Source organism: Pimephales promelas, chromosome 2 (genome assembly GCF_988280905.1).
Source record: "Pimephales promelas chromosome 2, fPimPro1.hap1.1, whole genome shotgun sequence".
In the NCBI taxonomy this organism is placed as follows: Eukaryota; Metazoa; Chordata; class Actinopteri; order Cypriniformes; family Leuciscidae; genus Pimephales; species Pimephales promelas.
Window position 1 is genome coordinate 29,628,902 of NC_142770.1, and position 16,908 is coordinate 29,645,809.

Below are 16,908 nucleotides of genomic sequence, written 5' to 3' on the forward strand. Positions count from 1 at the left end.
CGTCCCCCTGACCACCTATGTGACCATGAACCACCTATTCATCCCCCTGACCGCCTATGTGACCACTAACCGCCTATTCGTCCCCCTGACCGCCTATGTGACCGCCATGTGGACGGCCTACACGTCCACAGCCAATCTAGGTGACAGCCCGGGGCCCCGACCACTGATCACGAACTGCCTATTCGTCCCCCTGATAACCTATGAGACCACGTCCCGTCAAATAAGTTACAGGTGGAATGCTGATTTACATTTTGAAGCAGGGGTGGCCAGCAAATTATACCAGCAAACACATTTACGTGGATCACGTAATTTATGTGGTATATTCATTTATATGCTATAGATATCCCCATTTAGCATTGTTATATTTTAGGGTTATTTTTTTGTTTAATTTTAGATTTATTTTAATTTTATTTTACAGTAAATTAACAGTAAATTAGAAACAAAACAAGTGTACACTTGTAAAATTGGAGAAGGTTACATTAATTCAACTTTATTAAAACTCCATATGGTAATCAAAATGCACTCAATACACAAACGTCATACATTTGTGAAAAAATAAAATAAAAATAAACAAATTTACCAATTTATTTTAAGTATGATAAATAAAACGTAAAAATCAAAAGCAGATAAGAACATTTATTGAACAAAACCGGTTTCTGTACATGGCAGAGACAGGAGCGTAGTCGAAAGCCGGGCGATAAAGGTCGGTAACCGGAAGCAGTCCAAGAGACAAATACAGAGGAGCAAAGAAACTAAATATCAAATGACAAACTATAAAATCAAATGAAAAATAATCAGGCGTACAAGTGGTTACTAACATTTTTTTTCTCTGTGAGTTTCCAGAAAAGGAAAAAACATTAACGTGCAACAAGGAGCCTTATTGCGCTTAAGTCGCTGTCTGAAGGAGTGCTGAAATGTCAATGATTCAATTGTGCCAACGTTCTGTTTCCTGGGATATTAGTTATAAATTGCATATGACAAATTACAAAAAACGGTCTGACTCTGCAGCGTGAGCTTTGCAATGCAACCGTTATTTATTCACTGTATGGTTTCCATGGTGACGCGTCATTGCTTGTCACGTGACACCGCAGCATAGCCACAACTGCTCTGAATGAATGATGATCTGCTTTATTCAAGTATTGCAGGAAAAAGGCAAAATGAATGAGTAACAGGGATGTTGGTTCGGTGAATGGGTGATGGAAGTAGACAGGGTTGGCGAATACTGGGGCTCGTGCACTTTATTGAGTTACTTTCTCTCCCCACAGCGCTTGCTCGCGCTCACACAATTAATTCAGAATATTTCAAAAATAAATCACATATAAAGCAGTACTCTTCCCACTGGATACAGCTTCTCAGGTCACAAATGCAGCAACACTCTTTCCACTGAATGCAGCTTGCAGCCCAGTGTTTTCTCTCTCTCGACAGCGCATGCACGAGCTCCCAGTCTCTCTCTCTCCCCACTCTGACAGCACGGCCCACTTACCGCTCGGCTCCGCCCTCGCTCTCCCGCTACAGACCTCGCTGAACCACGCCCCCCTCGCCACCGAATGCAATCTTTAAGACAATATTTTGAATACTCGACGGGCCGTACTTTGCCCACCCCTGTTTTGAAGTCATGACTGATAAAAATGCATAAAACATCATCCCACCTGCAACTTATTTGACAGGACCTCTTTAGGCTGTTTGTGGTCAATTCATTTTTAGGTCATTTCATGATTGTTAATGTTTTATCGCTTAAAACATGCAGTACAGTGCACATGGAAGACAATCAGACATGTTGGAGTACGTTACAGTTCATAATTATGCATAACATTTCTTAAAATGACATGTCCACGGACAGCTTACAGGGACCCTGTCAAATAAGTTGCAGTTGGGCACAAGAGAGTCCCAATGGGACTACATATTGTGCCCATCTGCAACTTATTTGACAGGGTCCCTGTAGGCTGTCTGTGGACAGTCCATTTTTAGGCTAATAACACACAATTAATGGCTGTACTGTACATCAGTGTGTTGTATTGCGACGCCTGTGTGCAGTGGACACCATTTAAGCACTGTGTTTATGAAATATGACCTTTTAATGTTTTGTCCACAAACAGCCAATAGGGACCCTGTCAAATAGGCTATAGTTGGTATGTTCTGGTGAAATAGATGAGATAGTCAAAACCATAGTTTGAACAATTTTTTATTTATTTAAACATTTATAAAATTACATGATTAGATTATATGAACAGAACACATGAAAGTACAGTAAAAATAAAGTGAATGAACAGAAGACAGCAGAATATATTTTAAAATACAATAATAACAATCTAAAAAATGTGGAATAAATATAAAACTACAACATTAAACATTTCAACTATATACAGTAATTAATGAACATATTTACAGGTTTAGCAATTGACTGAAGTCGATTGTTGACAGGTCTGTTTCCCCTTGGCAAATGAAAAAAGAGGAAAGGGGAAACAAATAACAACAATTCATTAAAAAAAATAATAATAACACAACAACAAAACTTGGTTTCGTGTATGTAAACTTATCACCTATTGCTTACCTTGTGGACCCGAAGAAACTTGAACTTCATACTTGGCAATTTGATTGAACAAATCATCTAAGAACAAGAAAAAAAAATGAATGTCTTCTTCATGAAAAAAATAAGCAACAGAGTACAAGTACAATTGTTCACCTGATACCTACCAAGTGCTTGCACTTCCTCTTGGGGCTCACTTGACATTAGTAGCTCTATAATGAAAAAAGGACATTAATGTATTGTTCTTGTTTAAACAATATAGCATAAATTACATGTTGATCACTTACACAGGAAGCTAGGAGCTGTCTCCATTTCAAAATCTTCTACAATAAACACACACAAGACTCAATAGTTTGTTCAACATCTTGTAAAAAATGTCATATTTCCATTGCAAAGAAAATCATTCAAAACCTAGCCAGCAGTTGAAGACATTCAGATGGAACAGCCACAGGGCTCTGAACACCTGTGTGAACAGGGCTCTGCGGCTGCTCTCCTCCTTCAGACAGTCCCTCCAGGATTTCGCGGGCCTTTTTCGTGATTGTTGCGGCCTAAAATTCCTGATGTTGCGGACGCTTTTCTAAAAAGTTGCAATGAAAGTTGCCATGTTCTTTGGCATTTGTTTTTAAAGGTTAAAACGGCAAAGGTAGATATTATGCTTTTTCCCTTTCCTTTTATTGTTATATATCTTTTTCGTGCATGTTATAGGTTTACAAAGTGAAAAAGCCCAATGTCCACCCCAAAGGGACTTACCATGTCCCACAGAAAACAGTTCACCATCTGCTCTATTGTGTGTCCAGATTAACATCCAGGTGCAGTTCATGCACAATTAAAATCATTAAAATTAAAAAAAAAGATATTGATCTAATGAGAAAAAAAAAACAATAACTAACCTTTAGTAACCTTATAAAAAGGCAAAAGAGCAAGAGAATGTAACAAATTAAGCTTTATTTTTTTAAACACCTGCAAAAATGTAAATGTGCAGAACCTCACAAACATTAAGCAGCATTTATGTTTAAAGATGCATCATAATAAATCCCTCTACTCCTGACAGTACAGAAAACCTCTCAAAACAAGAAACTAAATCATTTATTTTTATTTCACTTTTGTAACTGATTTTAGTACACATTATAAATGATAGTTGAGGAATTCAAAGTCGTGTACTTCTCACTCTCTCATTCTCTCTCTCTCTCTCTCACACACACACACTTCGCTCGCGCGCCTCACTCTCTCTCACTCACTCTCACACACACACACACACACACGTGTATATTACTAACAGGGGACTATCGCTCTACACTGTCCAAGAGAGTCTCGCTCTCACTCACACGTGCCCACGTCTCTCTCTCTCACACACTCGTTCACACACACACACACACACACACACAGAGAGAGAGAGAGAGAGCGAGAGTTCGATCACGCCCGCGCGCACTTCAACCATTCAACTACCCACGCCTCTCTCTCTCACTCACACACACACACAGTGTACATGTACCGTTCCACCCCTAATACATATATATTTAAACCAACTTAACTTACCTTGATTTTTTTAGAGCTCGCAATTGACCGGGATGCAATAGCCTGTGTCACAGTGATTTGTCTCGTCTTACTATGCTCCATGCATATTTGTCATTCTCCGCATATGTTTAGCAGTGGCAAAGTGTTTGTCGATTGACGATTTTCTTTTATGTTCGACAACAATATTGCACATCTTGCAAAACAGTTTACCCCCGCTTTCATAAAGAACATCTGGATACTGTTTTTCGCGGTACTTTGCTGTTATTTTTGTTGGTAAATGTGAGACGTTGGCTGCACACGTCTGCTGCGTCTTCTGAATGCTGAGGGAGTGAGTTTGATGACGCTTTGCAGGAGACCGCGATGATTGGTCAAAGTTGCAGAAAAATTGCGGTGATTGGTCAATATTGCACGGCACACTGAATTCACGGGAATTTGTTGAAATTGCGTTAATAGTTGCGATCGCGACATCGCGAAATCCTGGAGGGACTGTTCAGAGCCATCTGGAGCTGACAAGACTTGAGGGTCAAGTTGTTGACTGTCCCTTATTTTCTGCAGTTGTTTCTCTGCAACCTCCTTTTCAAGTTGTTTGGTCAACAACTTGACCTGTTTTCTCTGAACAGAGAGTTTTATTCAAAAATTTTTTTTAATGAATTCACAAAAACAAGAATGCTAGTTTGAGATTATACTTACTGTCAGCTCTGGATTCGTAGACCACCCCGCACTCTGGGCAGCCCAAGTTCCAGAGCTTTACCCCTCATCAGTCGCAGCAGAATCGTCCTCTCCTCCCCTTTTATGATACAGTGCTGCGACCGGAGGTGATACCGCAGGTAAAGAACCTGGGCCGGGCAGAGAGGACACGTCAACAGCATCTTTAAAAAAATGGAAACAAAGTTAGTTCACACAGTTGGGCACCGAAAGGGCCCCACCTGTAAATTATTTGACTGGACCTCTTTAAGCTGTCCGTGGTCAATGCAGTAATAGGTCATAATTCATCATTCTAAATGTTTTGTTACTTTAAAAAAATTCAGTACAGTGCACAGGGCAATTAATCCAACATGGTATAATTTACAGTTCATAATTTATGCATTGTTAGCTTTAAAATTAAATGTGTATCCTGTTAAAAATGTATAAATCTCAGGTACCTTTTTATTTTGGGGGGAACTCTCAGCGGTCAGCCTTTCTTCCTTTGGAGAAATTAAATAATGAGCTCAAACAGGAGGACATAATGCTTTCTACACAAACTTTTTATTTTAAAAAGCCATTGGCTTCTCTTTGTATTATTAGAAAATCCTTAAAGGGTTAGTTCACCCAAAAACGAAAATTCTGTCAGTATTTACTCAACCTCATGTTGTTCCAAACCTCTATGTGTTTATTTGTTCGGCTGAACACAAAGGAAGATATTTGGAAGAATGTTTTAATCAAACAGATTGGGGATTGAGGGTGAGTAAATACTGACAGAATTTTCATTTTTGGGTGAACTAACCCTTTAATAAAAATAAACGAATGAATCAAAAATAAAATAAATGGCATGTCCACGGACAGCTTACACGGACCCTGTCAAATGAGTTGCAGGTGGGCACAGAAAGGGCCCATCTGTAACTTATTTGACTGGACCTTTTTAGGCTGTCCGTGGTCAATGCATTAATTGGTCATAATTGCAGGTCATGGGTTTCATAACAGGTACAACAGGTATAAATGTTTTATTTTGTTTTATTTTAATAAAAAAAAATACCTCTAAAACTGTAATGGTTCCAGTCTGACCGTGGAAAGCCTATTAAGTTGTGGCTGGGTGTTACAGTGGAGGCTCCCGCTCCGTCTCCTCTCCGCCACCAGAGGGAGCCTTCCCCGGAATATTGATCATTGGCTTTAAAGGGCACCTATTATGCCCCTTTTTACAAGATGTAATATTGGTCTCAGGTGTCCCCAGAATGTATTTGTGAAGTTTCAGCTCAAAATACCCCACAGTTAATTTATTATAACCATTTGAAAATGTCATTTTGGGGCCTGCTTAAAAATGAGCTGTTTCAGGGGTATTCCACCTTAAATGCAAATGAGCTGCATATCCCCGCCCTGCCTTTGGATGAGGGCGTAACTTGATACCTATGGCAGGCAGTCGGTACTGAGAGAGTGAAGAGACGCGCCGTATTGAATGTCATTCAGCCGTACGTTTGAATCGGAATATATAAATAGTATGAAGAGACTCCGGCAGAATAAACATATGAGAATGGACCAGTACGTCTCGGTATGGTTATTTGATACTTTTATGTACTTTAGAGTTGTAATAGCGTCCCATTTGAAATGATGGATGTCCAACACACACACACACACACACACAGACACTAGCGCAATTTTTTGAAACTACATACACATTCTGTGATAAAGTTTGCTACGTACGAGCGAAATTACATTTATGCGAGGGACCTGTGGCGTCATGTTTAGCTACTTGTCATACAGGTGCTTCTGTGGCAAATGTGAGAAGATGGCTAACTTACAGAACACCAACATATATGCAGTTTTTAATACAATATATTTAAAAATATATATATTTATAAACGTGTGGTTACACACTATACAAACAAGGTTTTAAATTATATACACAGACATCCTACGACGGCAATAACTTTAGACGCATTTGTTGTTGAATTGGCTGACATTGACTGAAAAGACTATTTGCTCAAAAATCATAAAATACACTTACTGTTACTGGGGTGACGGTGGATCGCAAACAGTAGACAACAATCCACACTTGAGGATTAACTTTTAAGCCACAACAACAGGATTAACCCACTAGTCCACGACAGAACATAAATTTACGTTTCCAAGAGACATTACCGGCTGTCGTCGTTGAAACAATGAAGGATGGTGTGAACAGATCACCGAGGGCGGGGTCTAGGCCACAGCCACACTGTCAATCAACCCCCTGTCTCCCGTTCTACGTCACAAAGACCTGGATCTCAGAACAGCTCGTTCTGAGACAGTGCATATGATTTATTGAGATTGTAAAAAAACTACTGGATGGATTTTTATCATTCTAGGGTGGTTTTGCTCACACACTGCCAACACACATTTATGTTCAAACACCATTTAAAAGTGAATTTTCCATAATAGGTGCCCTTTAAACTCAAATTCCCATCATGCCTCCTACCTGGGACTGATTGCGCATCACACCTGCACTGCATTTGCACACACCCATAAAAGCCACCTTCACACACCACTCCAGTGCGAAGTCTTGATTTGCCCCGGTGATCATTTCTGAGCGTTTATGCGAGCGTTTAGCTTCGCACTGCCGTCGCCGTAACATCCAGCACGCCCGCTCCTCCTCCATTACCGAGAATTCCTCCTGAAAATGTGAGTACCACAATCAATCCACGGCTCGCATTTCCTGATAAATTTGATGGCACACCAAGCAAATGCAAGGGTTTCCTATTACAATGCACGATCTTCGTTGAACAACAACCGGCACTATACTCCAGTCATGGGAGTCGCATTGCTTTTGTGTGTTCGCTACTCACCGGCAGAGCACTAGAGTGGGCAACGGCTATGTGGAAACCAGAGGGAAATACAGTCATCACATTTCAAGAATTCACGCAGCAGTTTCGTCAAGTTTTTGAGCATACCACTGGAGAAGGAGAAGCAGGTGAACAGCTCTTAAATCTCACACAGGGAAAAGAAACCACTGCTGATTATGCCCTCACTTTTCGCACGCTCGCCGCACAAACAAACTGGGTAGAGGACACTTTGAAGACACTCTTCAGGAGAGGACTTACCACTGAGCTTCAGTCTGAGTTAGCCTGTCGCGATGAGGGGAGAAATCTAAACGATTATATCGCTCTGGCCATTCAAGTCGACAATCTGATGCGATCTAGACGCAATCCCTGGGCAACAATCCGTAACTCATTCAAGGCAGCAACCAATCATGAACCCATGCACCTTGGGTTCACACATATCACTCCCGAAGAACGAGAACGTAGATTCCAGAATCGATTGTGCATGTACTGTGGTCAAGCCGGACACATGAAACTCTCCTGTCCTGTTCGACCCTCCACTCAGAAACCGTCCGTGAATTCTCAAGACAAAGGGAAAGTTTCTACTAACAGTCTCACTATTCCGGTCCGTTTAACCATTCAAGATAAAGTCATTGAAACTACAGCCTTCATAGACTCCGGTGCAGCAGGAAATTTCATTTCTCAAACATTTGCCGAACATTGTAAAATCCAACTGCATCCTTGTCATTCTTCTCTAACAGTGGAGGCGCTAGACAGACACCCTATCGGAGAGGGGAGAATCCAATGTGTGACGGAGAAAATCAAGATGCACATTGGATCTCTTCATTCTGAAAACATTCAGTTTTTTGTCATTCACGCTCCACATCACTCCATCATTCTGGGTCATCCATGGCTTCAAACCCATAACCCTCACATCTCCTGGAGAGAGAGTCAAATCATTCGCTGGGATGAGACTTGTAAGAATCACTGTCTGTCCAAAGTCACCCGAGTAATCCGTTCCATGCCAGCGGCCTGTACTACAGTACCTGAGCTTGAAAATGTACCTTCTGTTTATGCGGATCTGGTTGAAGCCTTCAGCAAGGAGAAAGCTGCACAACTCCCTGAACATCGTTCAACTGACTGCGCCATAGACTTGATTCCCGGTGCTACTCCCCCAAGAGGAAGAATTTTCCCCTTATCAAAACCTGAATCTGAAGCTATGAAAAAATATATAGAAGAGGAACTTGCGAAGGCCTTCATTCAACCCTCCACATCACCAGCAGCTGCCGGGTTTTTCTTTGTGAAAAAGAAAGATGGGGGACTCAGACCCTGCATTGATTATCGGGGATTAAATGATATCACAGTCAAATATCGTTATCCACTGCCTCTGGTTCCAGCCGCCTTAGAACAGCTCCGTCAGGCCAAGTACTATACCAAGCTCGATTTACGCAACGCTTACAATCTAATTCGCATTCGAGAGGGGGATGAATGGAAAACTGCCTTTTCCACCACTAGTGGGCACTATGAGTACTTGGTTATGCCTTTCGGCTTGTCTAACAGTCCTTCCGTTTTCCAGGCTTTCATGAACAACGTTTTCCGGGATATGCTGGACAGATGGGTGATCGTCTACATTGATGATATTTTGATATACTCCAACTCACTTGACGAACACATCCAGCATGTCAGATCTGTCCTCCAACGATTAATTCAATTTCATCTCTACGCCAAGATGGAAAAATGTGAATTTCATCAAACCAGTGTCTCTTTCCTAGGCTATGTAATCAGTCAAGACGGAGTGGCCATGGATGAGAAAAAGGTGAAGGGAGTAGTGGACTGGCCAGTACCACAAACTGTGAAAGAGCTTCAAAGATTTCTGGGATTCGCAAACTTCTACCGAAGATTCATTAGAAATTTCAGCCTCATTGCCGCCCCCTTAACCGCACTAACCAAACGTCACAGCTCTCGTATTTCCTGGAACCCCGAAGCACAAACGGCATTTCAAGAACTTAAAAAACGTTTCACCACTGCACCTATTTTACGTCATCCAGATCCAGAACGCCAGTTCATTGTAGAAGTGGATGCTTCTAATACAGGAGTGGGGGCCATCCTATCACAACGCCAAGGGGAACCAGCTAAAATGTATCCATGCGCATTTTTCTCCCGCAAACTGTCGCCTGCTGAACGTAACTATGATGTGGGAAACCGCGAACTGCTAGCCATGAAGTTGGCCCTAGAAGAGTGGCGTCACTGGCTGGAAGGAGCAGCCGAACCTTTCGTCATCCTCACAGATCACAAGAATCTGGAATACCTGCGATCCGCCAAACGTCTTAATCCACGCCAAGCCAGATGGGCGTTATTCTTTACCAGATTCAACTTCACTGTCACATATCGACCGGGCTCCAAGAACACAAAAGCTGACGCTCTCTCTCGACAGTCGGATGAGATTAACCAGAACCCCAACCCAGAAAACATTCTGTGTGAAAACCTACTTGTAGCTCCGGTTCAGTGGGATATCATCACCGAAATTCAGCAAGCCAATATCCAAACTCCTGCCCCCACAGAATGTCCGCCCGATCTCATCTTTGTTCCAGAACCCCTGCGACCTCGTCTCCTTGATCAAGTCCACTCCAACCCCAGCTCTGGTCATCCCGGAATCAACGCCACAATCCACCTTCTCCAGAATCGTTTTTGGTGGACCACGCTTACTGTTGATACCACAAACCATGTTCAAAACTGTACCGAATGTCAAACCTCTAAATCACCCCGGAAACTACCTGCTGGTCTACTTTGTCCACTTCCCACACCGCAACGACCTTGGTCACACATCACCATTGATTTCATTACTGACCTCCCCAGTTCCCAAGGCCACACCACAATCTTGACCATCGTGGACAGATTCTCTAAAGCCTGTCGACTTGTTCCCCTCACCAAACTCCCCACAGCTCTCGAAACTGCCGAACTCTTGTGTAACCAAGTCTTCCGCTTCTATGGATTGCCTGAGGACATTGTGTCAGATCGTGGACCTCAATTCACCTCCCGAGTATGGACTGCCTTCTTCAAGAACCTTAACGTCAACGTTAGTCTCACCTCCGGGTACCATCCACAATCCAACGGACAAACTGAACGCCTCAATCAGGATATCATCCGTTTTCTGCGAACATATTGCCAGCAACATCAAGAAGATTGGAGCAGATATCTGTTCTGGGCTGAATATGCTCAGAATTCCCTGATCAAACCAGCGACCGGCATCACTCTCTTCAAGTGCATCCTCGGATTCCAACCACCTCTCTTCCCATGGTCTGGCGAACCCACAGAACTTCCATCTGTCACTGAATGGCTACGTAAGAGTGAGGAGGTCTGGGATCAGGCACACACACATCTAAGGCATGCTGTAAGACGACAGGAGCAACAGGCCAATCGTCGTCGACGTCCTGCTCCAGAATACCAGATTGGTCAGTGGGTATGGCTGTCAACCAGAGATCTTCGACTCAGACTTCCATGTCGCAAGCTCAGTCCCAGGTATGTTGGTCCCTTACAAATCATTAGACAAATACCACCTGTTTCATTCCGATTAGACCTGCCCGCTAACTACCGAATTTCTCCCACTTTTCATGTTTCTCTGTTGAAACCTGCTGGTGGTCCGAGGGGAGAAACGGAGGAGGGGGCCACCTCCCAGAGTCCTCCTGCCTTTCTGGTTGACGGCGAGGAGGCGTATAAGGTGCACAAGTTGCTGGATTCCAGACGTCGGGGTAACATTCTCCAATATCTGGTCGATTGGGAGGGGTACGGTCCGGAGGAACAGTCCTGGGTCAATTCGAGGGATATGCTGGACCCCACTCTCACGGAAGAGTTTCATAGGACATACCCGGAGAAACCGGCCCCTCGACCCCGTGGGAGACCCCGACGACATTTGCCTCCTCGCGTCAGGAGCCGCTCGCAGGGGGGGGGGCTCTGTTACAGTGGAGGCTCCCGCTCCGTCTCCTCTCCGCCACCAGAGGGAGCCTTCCCCGGAATATTGATCATTGGCTTTAAACTCAAATTCCTATCATGCCTCTTACCTGGGACTGATTGCGCATCACACCTGCACTGCATTTGCACACACCCATAAAAGCCACCTTCACACACCACTCCAGTGCAAAGTCTTGATTTGCCCCGGTGATCATTTCTGAGCGTTTATACCCTGATTCTGATTTTCTGGTTTTGGACTTTGGACTGTTTGACTCTCCTGTGATTGATATCTGCCTGGCCTGAACTCGGACTGTTTACGGATTACCATTATTGCTGCCTGCCCTGATCTCTGCCTGTTTCCTGGATTATCCTATTGTCTTATCTGCATTGCTCTGTCTGCCTTGTCTCGACCCTGCCTGTACGACTCTGTTTAATAAAGCTGCAAATGGATTCCTCTGTTCCCTGTGGTTCATTACACTGGGATGATCAACTCCATTTACAGGCAAGTGTACATTAAATTACTTTAAATGGCACTCCATTTCTAGGTAAGTGTATATTGAATTACTTTAAATTGCACTCCATTTTTAGGTAAGTGTACATTGAATTACTTTAAATTAAACTCCATTTACAGGTAAGTGTACAGTAAATTACTTTAAATTGAACTCCATTTACAGGTAAGTGTGCAGTAAAACACTTCATTTTGGACCCCATGTACAGGTAAGTGTGCAGTAAATGACTTCATTTTGCATCCCATTTACAGGTAAGTGTACGGTTAGAGGCTCTAGGCAGTGAGTTGACCCTAGTCAGTCCGCACCAGACCTTCCAGCGAGCATGTCCATCGTCCGGGCATCTGCAAAAATGCCAGCGGAAACCTGCCCACTTTGTTTACGCTCGTATGCCCTGCTCGGGCAGCACCTGGTGGTCACCCACGACGTCAAGAACCTGGAGGAGAGGAAGCTGCTCCTTGCCATGGAGTCGGGGTGAGTGAACGCCCGTGCAGGCCTCTGCCCGCTTCCTGCATGCGGGAAATTTTCCAACCGACTCAACCGCCACATCCGCAACCACTCTGAGGTCACGGCGAGGGTACAGGATGAAGTACTCTGCTACTGTAAGAGGAGGGTGTGTCTGGAAAAGCTGACTGCCCTGAGGGCCTCCAACCCCACTCCTCCGATGGTGTCCACCCTTGACCTGGAGCAGCACCAGTTCATGGAGGAGGACCCGTTCAACCCCCAAGACCCAGAGAGTCTGGAGGAGGAGGAGTGCGAAAAGCCGGGCTGCAAGAACGCCAAGGAGCTCCTCAGGAACCAGGTGGTCGACCTGACACTCTGAGCGAGACCCTCTGGATGGTCACCCGGAGGTATCGAATCCTGAAGAGGAGGTCGACCTCCTTGGGCTCGGCCCGAATCGGGCGGGTGGCCAAAAGGGAAGAGGAAGGCGCCTCCATGGAAGAGGACGTCAAGTCTTCACCGGAGGCTCTCTCCACCCCTCAGCAGCCCCACGCCTCGTCCGGCACCAGCGAGGAGAAGACTCCGGGCGAAGAAGAGAAGCCTTCCACCAGCTAGCAGCTGGAGGACGCGGGCGAGGAGGAACCCCACTACCCCGACCACATGGCTGTGCTAAGTGAGCATGACACTCTCATCTGCTTTTCTTTTTAACTCGTGGCTGTGCTAACACTAACTCTTTGCTCTTTTGCCGTCGTCTCTTTTTTCTCTCTCTTATTTTTTTGCAGACAAGATCGTGAAGGAGTACAGGCAGCACAGGGAAGGCCCGGACCCTGGCACCAAGCTCAAAGAAAACGTCGGCTATCAGGTGTACCGAATCAAGAAATTTTTGGCGGCCATGGTGAGGGGAAAAAAGTCTTGGCAGACTTCCGTTTCCTGAACGACACTGCCAGGATACACGGGTGAGTGACGCGTCCCCCGTCGTGGGGTCTGCCATTGAGTAAGCTCTGCCGCCTCTCTAATCATTTTTGTCTTCTTGCAGTTGGGTCAGATCCCTCCGGCAGGCAAAGATGACGGTGACTACCATCCAGCACTACATCCTGAATGTCGGATGCTTCATTCGCTTCTTGTCCGAAACCCCTCCTCAGTCCTGCCGCCTATCCAACAAAGCCCTGGTCGGCCTTCGCAGGGAGATGGGGAGCCTGCGGAAGTCCTTGAGGCGCAAGTCAAGGAGGGCAAGGAGGTCAATATTACCACCCTCATCAGGTGCCAGGAACTTGCTGCCAAGGCCATCCCAGACCTATTGAGTAAGTTGTCTTTTATCTCCTCCCCAACTCAAGGTGCTCACCTGCTGCCGAACGGACCTTTGAACTTTGTGCTTTTCTGTCGTCTTTAGCCCTCCTGGAGAACGAGCCCACCCAGAAGACCCTGTGGCGGTTCTACGGGCACTTTGCGGCGCTGCTCTCTTGCGTGTACGGCCACAGATGTGTTGCAAAATATAACGATGCAGGAGGTTCTGGGGGCCCGCAAATCAACACCTGAGAAGGCGTATCTCATCAATGTGAGCGTCTGACTTTTTTGTTATGACCGATGTGTTTGTCGCCTCTCCTGAGCGACACGTATGCGGTTTTTAAAATAGATTGTTTTTTTTCCTTGTGTGTGCACAGGTCGCCAACCACAAGACAAACATGGCGTTCGGGTCCACCCAGATAATCTTGACGGAGGAGGAGTTTGAGTGGATCAGGTCAAGGATCAGCTGCCTGGCAGACCCACTCCCAAGTACTTGTTTTTTACATCCACCAAAAACCCCTGCAAGAACCTCAATGCACACTTCCAGGAGGCCTGGAAGTCAATGGGCCTTCCCGGCTGCTCCACCTTCACTGACGTGCATACGTCCATTGCCAGCCACGTAAGTGTTTGTCGCTGCTCTGGCACGGACTTCTGAGGTCCTCCCTGGTGGCAGCATTGGTTTTCACTTTTCTCTGTCTCTGTCCTTCCAGATAAAGTTCACCCACTCAAATGACGACCGGGTCAAGTTGTCCAAGTTCATGTGCCATGATATGAGGACGGCAGACAGGTTTTACGTTGCCAACTTGACCCCCCAGCAGGCCATGGAGCACCGGAAGCTCTTTGATGCTGCCCTGGAGGGTGAGGAGAGGGGCTCCCCGTCAAAGGAGCTGACTTCCCGGAAGTGCAAGCGACCTGCAAAGGGTAAGGAGCCCCTTAAAAAGAAGAGAGCTCTAAAGTCCCCGGACAAGGAGCTAACGTCGGGCAGCATGACTCCAGAGCTGACCAAGAGTCTGGAGTACCAGGAGTCTGGGACGTTCAGCCCCGAGTCCAGTAAGTTGGCTTCCTTTGACTGCAGTGTCATAACATCCCTTTGCAACATCATGACCAATCGCTTACCATGTCTTTGTGCGTGTGTGTGTTTGTTTTACTTTGCACAGCATGGGGAGCAGAAGGAGGAGAAGGGCGGTTCAGGAGGAGGAGCGGCGGTGGGATCCCAAGAGGAGCAACAGGGACAGAAGACCACCCCCAAGAAGTACCAGCGGCGGAGATTGAATGGTACGGTGCTCCTGATTCACCTAAAATCGCTAGGATCGAGCCAGAGGCATGTGTCGCCGCTTAAGGTTAAAAAGGCCATCTTTTCCCCGACCTCCACGACTCTTGTCGGACTAACCCGCTAAAAAAGAAGCGCAGACAGCGTAAATAGGTGTTGAGTTCACTTTTTCCAGTGTTTGGCTTTTTTGGAGAGTGTTTGTGTGTTTGTTCCATGAGAGATTTTTTTGTTGTAAAATGTAACTTTTCTAAGGACAAATGCTAGCCTAGCTCTATTCTGTGAGGCGCGTTTGTAACGTCACGTAATACGTAATTACGTTCAAAAGGTCACGGGCGACGTAGCCGAAAGTACAGAATCAAAATCGTCCGACATCGTTGTTTTACCTTATAATTCCTTTTTTGTAAACGGTGTTTGAGTTAGTTTTCACGTTCAACCTATGCGTTCAACTTGTAAACACTCTGACTCTGTACTTCTGGCTACGTCGCCCGTGACCTTTTGAACGTAATTACATACTATGTGACGTTGCAAACGCGCCTCACAGAATGGAGAAAGGCTAGCATTTGTCCTTAGAAAAGTTACATTTTTGGAATAAGCATTGAAATAACCGATCGTTTCGCATGATAAGACCCTTATTCATCGTCTGGTGTCGTTTAAAGACATTTGAAGCTGCATCTGAAACTGTTATTAACACTATCTTTTGGACCTGAACCATCCGGTTCCCATTGAAGTCCATTATATGGAGAAAAATCTTGGAATGTTTTCATCAAAAACCTAAATTTCTTTTCGACTGAGGAAAAAAAGACATGGACATCTTGGATGACATGGGGGTGAGTAAATTATCAGCAAAAGTTTTTTCAAAAGTGAACTAATCCTTTAATGAGATGATTAAGTGATTAATTGAGTGAGTTAATTGAGTTAATCCCTCTTTGTCTCCTCCGTCCTCCATCCTATGACCCAGAAACCAATCGAGCTCAGCCATCTTGAAGGACATCTCAATTCTCTAATTGCACCGTGAGGAGTCGAGGAGTGAGGAGACTTCCAGAGGAGGCATGATCGAGGATACGCAGGTGTATCCTAAGTGATTTATTGACTAAACATGACGCACTTATCAATTCTCCTCCCCCTTCACATCGGTCACAATCATTTAACTTTATACTTTACCTTTGCAGTTTATATAAACCACACATCTCACGTATTTCAACAGTGTAGCCTGTGTTTATTATTATCTATTATAAATTAATTAAATAAGCCTCAAAATCCTCCCACACTCATAAGAATAATAAAAACCTTGTGCTTGCTCTTGAGTTTGTCTTGACTTATTCTTGTTTAGGTATTGGGGTTGGGAGCTAAACCTTGCTGCCTCCACACATCACACCATTTTATTATGTTACACGTTACTTCAACCCTAGACTAGATAGGGACGTAACAGAAATGTTGAGATCAGAAAATCCTTTGGTGAAAGACAATTTTTACACACCAATGTGAATATTTATGTTTTTGCATTTCAAATAGGGCCAATATATAAGCTTGTTCTAGGATTACGTTTTTAAATTACAAAGGGCCTACTTATGTTTTTGTTATTGTATTTTCAATATTATATGCTATTATTTGTGCATAATCATATTTGGTTATAGTAAACATACCATTTGAAAACTACATATTTTGTCATCCTTGCTGCAAGCTTGCAAGAGCGATAATATCATTAAATGTGAAGGGGGGCCCTAAAATTGTCTTGGGAAAAAGGGGGTCCACTGGGAACCACTGCACCAGAGGATATTACAGTCAGGTCCAGTTTGGATCCAGCCTATTATGGAAATTTTAGACGCCTCAACGCCTTTGAAGAGACGACTTTATTCAACATACATTATCACAACTAGTAATAATTACTTTAATGAGCTCATTGTTACTGCCTTTATAAGCTAATTGTGTGAT

The 16,908-nt window shown here is 44.4% G+C and overlaps 1 long non-coding RNA gene across 1 annotated transcript; it reads right to left on the reverse strand.

Moving 5' to 3' along the window:
- Window positions 1–2,181: 2,181 nt before the first annotated feature.
- Window positions 2,182–15,213, reverse strand: LOC120480306 (uncharacterized). The gene is made up of 5 exons (XR_016146008.1): window positions 4,733–15,213; window positions 2,815–2,850; window positions 2,695–2,739; window positions 2,552–2,608; window positions 2,182–2,432 (listed from the first exon to the last, which is right to left on the reverse strand). It is a non-coding gene; the product is annotated as an uncharacterized LOC120480306 (long non-coding RNA).
- Between the last annotated feature and the right edge of the window lie 1,695 nt (window positions 15,214–16,908).